This window comes from Podarcis liolepis, assembly GCF_965112155.1.
Source record: "Podarcis liolepis genome assembly, chromosome: 15".
Classification (NCBI taxonomy): Eukaryota; Metazoa; Chordata; class Lepidosauria; order Squamata; family Lacertidae; genus Podarcis; species Podarcis liolepis.
Window position 1 is genome coordinate 15068771 of NC_139566.1, and position 14232 is coordinate 15083002.

General features: G+C 50.8%; 2 long non-coding RNA genes across 2 annotated transcripts in view; both read right to left on the minus strand.

Moving 5' to 3' along the window:
• The window catches only part of LOC310694616, a 197782-nt gene that overhangs the window by 119237 nt on the left and 64313 nt on the right, over positions 1-14232 (minus strand). The gene's annotated exons all lie outside the window — the stretch shown is intronic.
• LOC310694702 lies at positions 3809-4701 on the minus strand. Its single transcript, XR_014519798.1, has 2 exons — positions 4101-4701; positions 3809-4010 (listed from the first exon to the last, which is right to left on the minus strand). It is a non-coding gene; the product is annotated as an uncharacterized lncRNA (long non-coding RNA).

Genomic DNA, 14232 nt, shown 5'->3' on the forward strand with positions numbered 1-14232 from the left:
AGTTTACAAATGATATGTGACCAATACCTTCCCCCTGCCCCAAAATTGCATTGCATTTCCTTTGCATTGAAATGAATGGGGTGAAATAACATCATAATTATGTAAAATTCTGCCACAGAGGACAGCAAGGTAAATAACTGGGTTTTTTTAAAAAAATGTGTTTCATTAATTTTCACACAGCAAGTACAACAGATAACATGGTTTTCGTCAGGAGGTGAACAGTAGAACGGAAACAAGCTGCATGTGATGAGCATATATCAAAATGGAAATTGATGCCTCCTTAGGATGCTGGATAGCTCAGTTGGTAGAGCACGGGACTCTTCATCTCAGGGTCGTGGGTTCAAGCCCCATGTTGGGCAAAAGATTCCTGCATTGCAGGGGGTTGGATATGATGGGCCTCTACAATTCTACCTCCCTCTGTGTGGATTTCACACAGGAGGTGTTGGCAGCTGTGTCAGCAGGCATCCCCATAGATTTATTTATCTCATTCATGACTCACTTCCTATGAAGCATCTCTGAGCAATTTTGCGGTAAAAACATGCACAATAAACTCTGCATGAAATGATTTCACAGCCAACATGGATGTTGATTAGGATAAAAAAAATCCACGTTAGAAGGCTTGTTGAAATAGGAAGTTCTTTAACAGGCACCAGAATGTCAGTAGAGAGGGTGCCTGCCTGCCTATTCATGGGAGGGAGCCACCACCTTAAAGGCCCGACTCCAACACCATGTGCAATGGAGCTCTTGATGAGATGGTATTTGCAGGAGGCCCTTTCTCTGCAGAGAGCTGTCGGAAGGAGGTGTGTGTGTGTGTGTGTGTGTGTACTTCTTCAGTGTGTGTGTATTCTTCTTCAGAACTACCGCTCTGAAGTTCTCAGATTAAAAAGTACAAGATAACCTCCATACAGCTTGCAGGAAGAGCAAAAGGGGTCTTCACTAACCCAGATGGAGTTGGTTGAACAACTGCTCTCCTGGATGGATATTCCTGTGCAGTACTTTTTAAAGAAAGTGTCTGTCGGATTGGTCACAAAGTCCTTCCAGCTTCCACTCTCCCATTTCCCTACAGCAGCTTGAGACCAAGAGCACTTCTAAATCATCTCTATTGTCAGGTCAGATTCAGTCACGTTGCAGCACATTCGGGTGGTGCAGTTAAAGGTAGATTTGGGGCTCTTTGCAATAAGGAAAGAAATGGGGGGAAATGCTCTGGAAAGAGTGAGCTAACTTAACACTTGCTTGGCACCATGTTGTATAAGCTCCCCAAGAATCAAATCAGAATGAATGCTCAACGAACAGGTCATCTTGAAGTGACCTTGATTTCCCTGGGATAGCTTGAGAACACATTTGAGGGCCATCTCATCAACATGATTTGGTAGCTTCTGTTTCCCCCCTAGACTGTCAGTATTTTCTGCAATTAAAGTGTTATTAAGGGACTCTGTTGCTGTGGCACAATAAACCCACTTTTTAAAAACAGGCATTTTTGCGTTTAGGAAAGTAATGAGGAAATGGACTGAGAAGTGTGGGCGGAGCAAATTATTTTAACAGGAAGGCGTATAAACTCCTCACTAGCAAATCAAGATAACCACCTTGCAAACAAACCAGAATAAATGCTCAATAAAGATCAGACATAAGGTGTTCTTTTTTGGGTGGGATCCAATTGCATACATGTAAATTCAGGCTGTACAATTATAGATGATTGGGAGGTCTTCTGCAACAAACCTGCTTCCCGGAGAGGTCAAACTTCTTGCAACAAGGAAAGAGACTGGAAAGTGTGGGAGAAGACTTGTTTTGATGCAACATCCCACTAGCACATCAGAACGAATGCACATTAAATAGGGAATGTTGTCTAATATATCTGCAAACAAATCAGGATGAGTGTTCAATAGACAGGTAGCCTGGAAGCTTCCATATTTTAATCTCCACGCAGACTATGTGCAAGAACACAAACAGGTCTCTCTCTTTCTGGCTTTTAGCTGGTCCTTGCCAGGGGTGAGAGAAAGAGAGAAACTCAGCGGTGACTTGGCTGGTGAGAGGCTGCAGCTTCTTAACAAGAAGATTTATTTGCTAATCCTCCAGAGATCATCCTTGCAGATTGGCCGAGTTAGAAACCTTGTGTGGGGAAGTGAGATGGGTGAAGAAGCACAGGGGAGGAGAGCACATTATTATCAGTTTAACAATCTGCAAAAGATTCCCCCATCAGGATGAGAAACTGGTCACAAGAAATTTGTGGGCCTGAGACTCTCAATGCCAAACTGGATCGTACCCCACAAACCGAGAGCGAGAGGAAAAGGTAGGATCTGCCCTTCAAATAGCCTGCAGAGGTCAGTTGAGTCCCTCCCCTTCTCTCTGCCCTGTTTCAACCAAGCCATGATCAATTTGCTTCCCATCCCCAATAAATGGCTGATGGCACATGACTTTGTCTGGCCCAGGATGAGCTACTAGTGCAAGCTATTTTTTTTAACCAGCACCCAACTGCATACCACTTCCATTGTGCCTTTTCTTAGTTTGCGAAGAGCTGTAGGCTAATTTGCAAAGAGCATAGTTAGCAGTCTACAGAATGGAGATTTGATGCAGAAAGCCCTTCTAAACAGAGACTAGGCTGAAGTGACCTTTATTGCTACAATCTAGAGAAGCTTGTTTCTACAGCTTGCAGTGTTGGGGATGGAGCACTTAAAGCATCTTTCAGCTTTTTTATTTGTGTTAAGAAACAACTGTGATCCAGCAGGGCGGGAGCTCAGTTGGCAGAGCCTCTGTTTTGCATGCCAAAGGTCGCAGGTTCAATCCCCAGGGTCTCCAGGTAGGACTTCTTGTCTGACTGTATAAGGCAGCTTCCTTTGTTCCTATTTTTGTTCTTTCAGTTTTCAGTTCTCTCTGCTTGCCAGACTGTGTGCTAAAGCTACATTATTAACCTATTTTCTTTATGAACCTCTTCCCTTGAAGCAACCCAAAAGGATTCCCCATACTATAAAAACATACACAGAACAATTGCATATGCAGAAAGCAGCTTAAGCATTTGTGTGTTATACAATTAAGAACACATAAAATTTAAAACACCACTCCAAATGTATTGTTACAAGTTGGGGGGGGGGGGTAAGATGTATCCGAGGTCCTTCTAAACCCTGGATCCAGCAAGTGTTAAAATATAAGCCAGGCTAGTTTCCTGTATTAAGGTGATCACTTGAGAGATGGACCATTAAGAGAACAAAGGAAAGTGGGCTCTGTGCCAGACAACAAATGAGAGATAGTTAGAAGGGCAAATCCTGAGTTGAAAGTTGAGAGTTTGCCGTGATGTGTGACCTAGGAGCAAGCTGGAGAGAAAGTTGGAGAGCAATGTCTGATGTCTGTTTTAATCCAAGGCTGAAGCTCTGGGAGAAACAAGACCCTTTGGGGGTGTTTGTACTGTGAGCCCCTCCATCGTAGGCTCAGGTTGTATATACATGTAAATAAATCACATATCATAAAGACTCCACAGTCTGCTGCGCCTCATTTCCAAAAGGAAACGCGAAGCCTGGGGAAGTGCCTGGAACTCCTGGAATCCGATACTGCTCAGAAAGTGGTGTGGCGTGAATACATACCGTATTTATACATACCGTATAAAACTAGGCTTTCCCCCTAAAAATAATGTCAAAGATTAGGGGGCGTCTTATACTCTGGGCCATCTCTCCCCATTTTCTTAAATCTGAGTCCCCCCAAAATAGGGGGCATTTTATACATGGGGGCGTCTTATAGACGGAAAAATACGGTGTGTGTGTATATATATGTGTGTGTGTATATATATATATATATATATATATATATATATATATATATATACCGTATTTTTCGCACCATAGGACGCACTTTTTCCCTCCTAAAAAGCAAGGGAAAATGTGTGTGCGTCCTATGGAGCGAATGCAGGGGGGGAGGCAGGCGGGAAAAGCCCCCAAGAGCCGCACACAAGCTCAGTGCGCTCTTGCGGGCTTTTCCACAGGAGGGAGAAGGGACTGACTGGCCACATCAGTCCCTTCTCCCACCTCCCAGAAAAGCCAGGAGAAGCCGCGCAGCCCCTTTAAAGAGCTCACGGCTTCTGCGGGCTTTTGTGAGAGGTGAGGGAATCCCCCCACCTCCCAGGAAAGCCAGGAGAAGCCGTGCAGCCCTTTTAAAGTGCGCGCGGCTTCTGCCGGTTTTGCGGGAGGTGGGGGAATTCCCCCACCTCCCAGAAAAGCCAGGAAAGCCCTGCGCAGCGTCTCCCGGCAAGGAGAGGCTGCGCGGGGCTAAAGGGGAAGGCAAAACAGCGAGCGGGATCCATCCCGCTCGCTGCATTGCCTTCTTCCATAGCTGCGCACAACCCCTACGCAAGGAGAGGCTGCGCGGGGCTAAAGGGGAAGGCAAAACAGCGAGCGGGATCCATCCCGCTCGCTGCCTTGCCTTCTTCCATAGCTGCGCGCAACCCCTCCGCAAGGAGAGGCTGCACGGGGCTATGGCTTCTTTAGCCCTGCGCAGCGTCTCCCGGCAAGGAGAGGCTGCATGGGGCTAAAGGGGAAGCCAAAACTTGGCTTGCTCCATAGCTGCGCGCAACCCCTCCGGCAGTGAGAGGTTGTGCGCACCCTGTACGCTGCTCTTTGGGGCTGGTGGGGGGGAAGATTTTTTTCTTGATTTCCCCCCCTAAAAACTGGGTGCGCCCTATGGTCCGGTGCGCCCTATGGTGCGAAAAATACGGTATATATCCAGTAGAGATGCCAACTGGAGGAAAGACATTCATTGTTGAAAGAGGAAGGTCTCCAAGAAGCACTGAAATAGAAGGCTGACAAAGGACAGGTGCCTCCACATTAAGGGCTCAGTTCTGGCATAGAGCAGAGTGGACTTCCTAGTTGGATGGTAACTGCAGGATGTCCTCTCCAGCCATCCGTTGGCGTTGGTTATATTTGCCCTACTTCTCCAAGTGGCAACACATTCCAGGAATGGAGTGCTTACTCAAGTTGGGTTGCCATGTTGCCATATTTGCATTTTTATTTTATGTTACAAATATCCGGGCTGAGAAGATGTGGAGGCACAGCTGGAAACCTCCAACAGACACCTGGAGTCCACTGCTCCCACATCAGGGCTCCAGAGACATTCCCCTGGCATCCTCTGATACTGTTAACTTGCAGAGCTCATGACAGTACATCTCTTATTGCTGTCCCAACATTTTGCTTCACATGCACACACTTAGATCGTATTCTCTTTAACTGGCGTGGAGGGAGAGTTATGCATTAGGGCTGAGCGATGCCTGGTTTTCAACATTGTGATACATCCTGATGTCTGAAATAAGGGTGTAACTATGTAGACGTGAATGGAGTAGTGTCCTGGGAATGGCTACTACTTAGGTGTCTAAAACTGATCCATTTTTTACTTACATTTAACATATTGTTAAAGGGACGCGGGTGGCACTGTGGGTTAAACCACAGAGCCTAGGGCTTGCCGATCAGAAGGTTGGCGGTTCGAATCCCCGCGACGGGGTGAGCTCCCGTTGCTCGGTCCCTGCTCCTGCCAACCTAGCAGTTTGAAAGCACGCAGTGCAAGTAGATAAATAGGTACCACTCCGGCAGGAAGGTAAACGGCATTTCCATGTGCTGCCCTGGTTCACCAGAAGCGGCTTAGTCATGCTGGCCACATGACCTGGAAGCTGTACGCCAGCTCCCTCGGCCAGTAAAGCGAGATGAGCGTCGCAACCCCAGAGTCGTCCGCGACTGGATCTAATGGTCGGGGTCCCTTTACCTCTAACATATTGTTACAACTGTTATATTATAGTACAGAGCAACAGGGGAAGCAGGAATCATGAGATAAGTGATGACCAGTGTCAGAGCTGCTCCCAGATCCTAGCTCACACAGGATCACGCTAGCCAGCGTTCACTTTATAAAAGTCTTTATTGAGTTACAGTTTCCATTCTCAAGCTGCCGCGTGCAGCTCTACGTCTTATAAGCTAGACCGGCGAAGCTCCGTCTGAGTCTCCGCCCCCTGTACACCAACTTAATACCCTAGCCTTACTCCACCTTTTCCGCCTGACCGTTCTTCTCTGGGTCCCTCTGCCCCCCGTGGTCTCTTCCTTCCTGGACTCTTCTGACGCGTCAGGCTTTAGGACCTGGCTCCCTTTCCGGCTGCTTACTGCGCCGCCTTCCTGTGCATTTGAACTTGGCGCGCGCGCCCAACCTTCCACTTTCCGCTTGACCGTTTCTTCGCTCCCCGATGGAGGTGTGGCCACTCCTGACTCATGCCCTCCCCCCTGCTGCGAGCTGCCAGAGCTCGATACCTGGCGCCCTTCCTCTCCACTGCGCTCTGTTGGGGACGCTGGCCCCGATTTCCAACTGCTGCCCTCTGAACCCCCTCTGGACCCTTCTTCCTGGGGTGTCCCCCTAGGCTCCCCCCTTGCTCTGGCCACTGGCGCTCCTTTCTGTGAATCTTCTGATTCACTGGAAAGACTCGGAGATCTCGGGTCGTCGTCATCACTCATCTTTTCTTCGGACTCCTCCCCCTCGCTCTCTGTTTCCTCCCTTGCCCTCGCCTCTGCTCCTGAACCCCTGACATCCATCCCCCCCTCGAAGCCCCCCCTTCCCCCCTCCCCTCCTTCCGGTGCGGGAGCTGGGTGCTGCAGTGTCATGGGGACGAATGCCGGATACAGTTCGCTTCCCGTGGCGGGCCTCCAACTGAAGACTTCCGGTTCTTCCTCCCTGCGCTCGTCGACAACGGTCACCTCCGCTTCCATCTCTGTGCCTCCGTGCTCGAACCCAAAATCCTCCCCGTACATGTCCACGTCCGTCTCCGCCTCAGTCGTTCCCGGGTCCGTCGCTCGACCTGGAACCTCTAGCCACTTCCTGCGCCACTGTTCCTCTGGTCTATCGTCCCACCAATATGAGGGTTCTGAGGCAGATCCCGAGGGTGACCCCTCCGGGGAACGTGTGTCCAGTGTCAGTTCCTCGTCCGAGTCGAACCCCTGGAACGTGCTGGCTGAAAGCGTCGGTGTGAAAAGCCAATCGTCGAAAAAGTCTGCTGGCATGGGCCTGTGTGGGAAGAGGGCATGAAACTCGTCTTTGAGCAGAGGTTCCTCCAAAGCGTAGACCGGCACCCAGCTGTTGGCACTGGCCGGGGTGCCCTCCTTGGCGAGAAGGTATTCTACTCCCTCTTCTCCCCATCTAGAGTCCAAAATCTCTGTGACCTCGTTGATGGGCTCCTCCTGTGGCACTCCTCCTTGCTCGGTTCCCTCTCGGAGCGGACTCGGTGCCGTTCCTGGTTCCTGAAATCTGTGAGGTGTCTTGTAAGGAGTGAGCACCGATCTGTGGAACACCGGATGCATCCTGGAGCCCTCCGGAAGCGTCAGCCTGAAGGCCACCGGGTTGACCTGCTCTTCGACTTGGTAGGGCCCCAGTTGTTTATGCCCTAGTTTCTTCTTCGCTAACGACCTCGCCGGCACTGCGTGGGCTGCCAACCAGACCCAGTCTCCCACATGGATCTCTTCGCCAACCCTCCTGTGTTTGTCCGCTTGTACCTTGTATGCGTGTTTAGCCAGCTCCAGGTGGCGCCTCAGCTGATCGTGGACTTCCTGCAGCTCCGACGCGAACGCATCTGCTGTCTGCGGCTCCCCCTCCCCCATTCTTTCCAGTCCCGGGAAGGTTCTGGGGTGCCTTCCGTTGTTGGCGAAGAACGGCGTCACCCCCGTGGACACGTGCTTCGTGTTGTTGTAGGCGAACTCGGCGAGAGGCAGGTAATCCACCCACGTCGCAGGCTGTTGATTCGCATAACATCTCAGGTACTGCTGCATGATGGCATTGACCCGCTCCGCTTGCCCGTTGGTCTGCGGGTGTCTAGCCGAAGCCAGGTTGATCTTGACGTTCAGGAAGCCCATCAGCTTCTGCCAGAAGTTCGAGATGAACTGCCACCCCCGGTCGGACAGTATAGACCGCAGCAGACCGTGAACCTTGAACACGTGATCTATGAACAGTTTGGCGGTTTGTTCCGCCGTGGCCACCTTCGCACACGGAATGAAATGTGCCATCTTGGAGAACAAGTCCACCACCACTAGCACTGCCGTCTTGCCCCTCGAGCTGGGCAGATCCGTGACAAAGTCCAGGGCCACTCTCTCCCATGGTTCGAACGGGGTTTGCAGCGGTTCCAGCAGTCCCGCCGGCGGTCTGTGTACTGGTTTGGCCCTCTGGCAGGTGTCGCACCTCGCCATGTAGTCCGCGACTTCCCCTCTCATTCTGGGCCACCAGAAGTCTCTGGCGACTAATTCTATCGTCTTCTCTGTGCCAAAGTGCCCGGCAGTGGGCGCATCGTGCAACTGCTGAAGTACCTTGGCGCGAAGATCGTCCCCCGGCACGTAGATGGCCCCTTTACGGAGGAGTAATCCATCGCAAACCTGGAACTCGCCGGTCGCCGCCGTGCCCCCGTGCGCCTCTGCCATTTTCGCTTGCGCGAAGGAGTCGTCCTGCAACGCACGTCGTACCGCCTCCAGGTCAACAGTCGCCGAAGCGCACGCCCACGCTGTTGGTGCGAAGATGTGCATGGCCGCCGCTGGCGTCACCTCCTCGAGGTATTGCGGTTTACGGGAGAGGGCGTCCGCTATGATGTTGGTGTCTCCCAGGACATACTCTATACGGAAGTCGAAGTCCGCAAAGAACTCTGCCCAACGTATCTGCCTCTGGTTCAGGAACTGCGCCGTGCGCCAGTGCTCCAGATTCTTGTGGTCCGTGCGGACCTGCACTGTGTGCTTGGCTCCGATCAGGAAGTGCCTCCACGCCTTGAAGGCTGCATGAATGGCCAACAACTCCCTGTCCCAGATGGTGTAGTTCTGTTCTGACTTGGTGAGCTTCCTGGAGTAGAACGCTCCTGGTCTCCAAGCCCCCTGCGGGTCTTGCTGCAACAGAACTGCTCCCACGGCTCTGTCCGAAGCGTCCGTCTCCACCCTCATCGGTCTGCTGGGGTTGACGTGTAGTAGCTGCTCCTCCGACGCGAAGAGACGCTTGAGTGCCTGAAAGGACTGCTCCGCCTGCTCTGTCCAGATGAACTTCTTCTTCTTGGAGCTGAGCGTGTCTGTGATGGCCGCCGTCTGCATCGCAAACCCCTTGATAAACTTGCGATAGAAGTTCGCAAAGCCGACAAACCGCTGGACCTCCTTCCGGTTGCACGGACTTTTCCAATCCAAAACCGCGCGAACCTTGGCGCTGTCCATGGCGAGCCCCTTGTCGGACAACCTGTAGCCCAGGAAGTCCACCTCCGACACGTCGAACTGGCATTTTTCCAGCTTGGCGTAGAGCCTATGCTGCTGCAGTCTGCTCAGCACTTCCTTGACGTCTCTGTCGTGATCCTGCTGCGATTCAGAAAAGATGAGTATGTCATCCAGGAAACAGACACACTTCTTGTAGAGGAGCCCCGCCAGCACGTGATGCATGAAAGCTTGAAAACAGTGGGAGCCATTTTGCAATCCAAAAGGCATAACTCTGTATTCGTAGGTGCCCAGGGGCGTGAACATGGCTGTCTTCCACTCATCGCCTTCCCGCATGCGAATGAGGTTGTACGCCCCTCGCAGGTCCAACTTGGTGAAGACGCGTCCTTTGCGCACCGTCGCGAGGAGGTCGTCGATCCTGGGCATGGGGAAGTCCGATGGCTTGGTCACCGCGTTCAAGGTCCGATAGTCCACTACGAGCCTTTTTTGGGGCGTGTCTTTCTTCTTGACAAAGAATACAGGACTACCCCCCACTGCCTTGGACTCTCGGATGAAACCGCGCTCCAAATTGTGATCTATGAACTCTTTGAGTTCCTGTAGTTCGTCCTCAGACATGGAATACAGCTTCCCTTTTGGCAACGCCGCCCCTGGCAGGAGGTCAATCTTGCAGTCATATGGTCTGTGGGGGGGTAGCTTGTCCGCCTCCTTCTCGCAGAAAACCTCCAAAAATTCTGCGTACTTGTGGGGAACTGCTTGCAGTGTCCCTAGCTGCAGCTGTGACTCCTCTTCCTCTCCTTCCTGCCGGGGCAGGATGCAGTGTTCAGCACAATAGGAAGAGCCGAAGGTCAGCTGCCTCTGGTACCAAGCCAGCGTCGGGCTGTGCTTGTCCAGCCAACTCATGCCCAATACAATAGGCGTGTCCGATAGTTGAGTGACATTGAAGCTGATGACTTCCCTGTGATTCCCAAGTCGCATCACCATTGGTGGCGTTTGCTTCACCACTTGCCCCCCGAGCAACTCCCTGCCATCCACCGTGACGACCTGCAGGGGCAGTGTGGCAGGCAGCAACTGTATAGCGTGCCGGTCGACAAAGTCTTGCCCTATAAAGTCTGCATTGCTTCCTGAGTCAATGGTGATTGGCACGTCCATGGTGAGTCCATTGGGTAGCTGGAGCGATGCGCTGAGCCGCACTACTGGTTTGGGCGGGAGGGGGTCCGTGGGCTGCAAAATCTCTGGGGACTGCTTCACTGACACGTCTGGCTGGGCCCCAGTGCCTCTGTCTCCAGCCAGACTCCGTCGTTTCCCTGCTGTGGTGCTCCTTGCTGAGTCGCTGCAGTTACCATTGCTGAGGCTGCAGTGTGCTTGTGGAGCCTCTGGGGACACTCTTTCGCCATGTGCTGGGGATTGTCGCAGATGTAGCACTTCCGGTTCCCTCTAGGAGGCTTCGCTTTCACTGCTCCCGGTGCTATGGCTCTGGTTGCTGACTGAGCCCTTGCACCTCCAACCTCCATAGGTTCCGCTCCTCCTCCTGGCGGAGGCGTGGATTGCGCACGCACTGCTTCTCTGGGAACGAAGGAGTAGCCTCTGGCTGGTTCGCGCCCTCCACGCCCTTCGTCCCTGCTCCATGGACGTTCTTCCAGACGCACCCCAACCGCCAGCGCCCTCTGAACGATCTCCTGCGTGCTCCGGGGTCTCTCCCCCCTCACAATTTCGACTTTAACCGCGCCGCTCAATCCTTCCCAAAACAGGTCTCTGACTGGAGCCGAATCTCTGTCCCATTCCAGGGCACTGACCAATGCAAAAAAGCGGGCATGATACTGCCTTACACTGGCCCTTCCCTGCTTCAGTCCATGTACCTCCTTCCGGGCAAGATCCACGTCTATGCTTGATAAAAAGCACCCATCCATCGCTTTAATAAAGGCATCCGCATTTTGTTTTTTTTTTTTTTTGTTTTTTTAAATTCTTTTTATTGAATTCCTTTTATACACACAACAAGAAAAAACAAATACATTCATACTAAAAAGAAAAAAGAAAAAAAAGAAGTGAGAAAAGAAAAAAAAATCAAATAAGGTAAAAAAGAGGGGAGACAACAAACTACAACAAAGAACGTAAAAACAACGACTTCCTTCCCTACTGATTTCGGGTATTTACTTTCAATAGTTTCATTTTTACCGCTGGTATATTATTTTTAGTTTGCACATCGGAAGTTTTAAAACAGACCTGCTGTATTTGGTAAGTTTTTAAAATTACCTTCAAAATAAACCATAAATTTGTTCCAATCCTCTTTTAGCTTTGTATTTTTGTGATTTCTAATTCTTTGTGTCAATCTTGCCAATTCAATAAAGTCGTATAGTTTTAATTGCCAATCCCTCACCGTTGGAAGATTTGTGCTTTTCCAATTTTGAGCGATTAGCATCCTGGCCGCTGCTGTTGAATATTGAAATAGAGTTTTATCTTTCTCCTGAATTTCTTTCCCGACCATCCCTAGTAAAAAGGCCTCTGGGTTTTTGGGGAATGTGTATCTAAATATCTTTTTTAACTCATTATATATCTGGTCCCAAATTTTTTTGATTTCCTCACATGCCCACCACATATGTATAAAGTTGCCTTCTTTTGTTTTACATTTCCAGCAGGCCTTGTCTGCAGTTTTGTAAGGCATCCGCATTTTGGAGCGCCGGATCCTTATCTCTCCACAAATTGCGCAGCCATGCTTTAGCATCTCCATGCAAATGGGACATGATAAACCCCACCTTCTCTTGCTCATCTCTAAAGTCCTTGTCCAGCAGTTGCAGTGCACACTTTACATCTGCTCTAAAGTTGGGGTACTGTTGTAAATTCCCATCGAAGTGAGAGACTAGACCGCCTGCTCGTCTCCCCAACCCAATCCCCTCCGGTCTGGGTGTCAGTTGCCCTTGCTTCATAAGCATTTCCAACCTGACCTGGAGATCCCTGTAGGTGGCAGCTGCGTCTTCCTCTCTCTTCCTGGATGCAAGTATCTCGGCATTCAGTTGTGTCACCGCTTCTCTGAGATCCGCCATCTGCTGTTCGGCCGTCATCTTGTCTGCCGTTCGTGAGCTCGCTAGTAGGCACCAGCCTTCCCTCCTCTCCGCGAGGCTTTAGATGCCCACAATTTTTGGGGACGGAGCTTACTGTCAGAGCTGCTCCCAGATCCTAGCTCACACAGGATCACGCTAGCCAGCGTTCACTTTATAAAAGTCTTTATTGAGTTACAGTTTCCATTCTCAAGCTGCCGCGTGCAGCTCTACGTCTTATAAGCTAGACCGGCGAAGCTCCGTCTGAGTCTCTGCCCCCTGTACACCAACTTAATACCCTAGCCTTACTCCACCTTTTCCGCCTGACCGTTCTTCTCTGGGTCCCTCTGCCCCCCGTGGTCTCTTCCTTCCTGGACTCTTCTGACGCTGACCCCCCGGACCCTTCTGTCTCCTTGCGTCGGGCTTTAGGACCTGGCTCCCTTTCCGGGCTGCTTACTGCGCCGCCTTCCTGTGCATTTGAACTTGGCGTGCGCGCCCAACCTTCAACCTTCCACTTTCCGCTTGACCGTTTCTTCGCTCCCCGATGGAGGTGTGGCCACTCCTGACTCATGCCCTCCCCCCTGCTGCGAGCTGCCAGAGCTCGATACCTGGCGCCCTTCCTCTCCACTGCGCTCTGTTGGGGACGCTGGCCCCGATTTCCAACTGCTGCCCTCTGAACCCCCTCTGGACCCTTCTTCCTGGGGTGTCCCCCTAGGCTCCCCCCTTGCTCTGGCCACTGGCGCTCCTTTCTGTGAATCTTCTGATTCACTGGAAAGACTCGGAGATCTCGGGTCGTCGTCATCACTCATCTTTTCTTCGGACTCCTCCCCCTCGCTCTCTGTTTCCTCCCTTGCCCTCGCCTCTGCTCCTGAACCCCTGACAACCAGCTTCACGGTTTTTCCCATATCACGTTTTTTACCTAGCACACACATTGTAATTTGTGATATATCGCCATGTCAAATACAGTGGTGCCCCGCAAGACGAAATTAATTCGTTCCGCAATTTTTGCTGTCTAGCGAATTTTTCTTCTTGCGAAGCACGGTTTAAACAAGTCTCAAGACGTTTTCGTCTTGCGAAGCAAGCCCATAGGGGAATTCGTCTTGCGAGGCAAATCGCGAATGAAAAAACCTTTCGTCTAGCGAGTTTTTTGTCTTGCGAGGCATTCGTCTTGCGGGGCACCACTGTATTATGAAACCGTTATCACAATGTGGACTTCAAAGCGATTTTGAATGGTGTAGCAATACATCATCCAGCCCTAGTATCCATCTTTCTAGGGAAGCTATGAGGAGGACCATTAAATGAAAGTTTTAGCAGAGTTTTACTTAGTAGCACCTCCATACCTTGTACAACACATTCCACACATATGTCAGGATGAACTTCTATGTTACTAAAACACACTAAAGACATCACAGTTTCTTGCCCAGTTTCTCTCTCTGAGCCCAGAGAAGGTTTCTGCTTTTCAGTTTCCTGCTTCCTTAAAGTTCACAGCAAGCATGCAGTCCAGTTGCCAGATTCCTGCAACTTTACAGTTCTTCGGTTCTTTTATTCAGTCTCTCCTCCTGCGTCTCCACATCTCTCTCTCCTTTTCTCCCTCATTCATAGACAACACTACGTGCTGAGCAGCACAGCAATGAGATAAGGAGGATCACGAGCAATTGCAGCTGCATCTTAATAAAAAAACATGACTGCCCAGCTTATGCAGAACAACACTTTCCTCAATGTAGCTCACCAGTAATGCAAAGCCTAGTCATCAGCAGGGTGCTTTTGAGGGCTTCCCATGAAGCCTTAAGCCTGGGAGATACATGGCACTCTTTATCATCAGATGGCAAGATGCTTACCTTCCCCCACCCTGACCAACCTCTTATAATATTTCCTCCCTCCAAGTTATTTTTGCTACCCTGCTCCACTTTATACAGTACCAGAGTCATTTTCTTTTTCTCCCCTAGCCCAAAGACGCAAGTGGCTGCACTATGCAGGTTATGGACTGAGCTATGCATGCATGAGAACCAAGCACGGATCCGGAA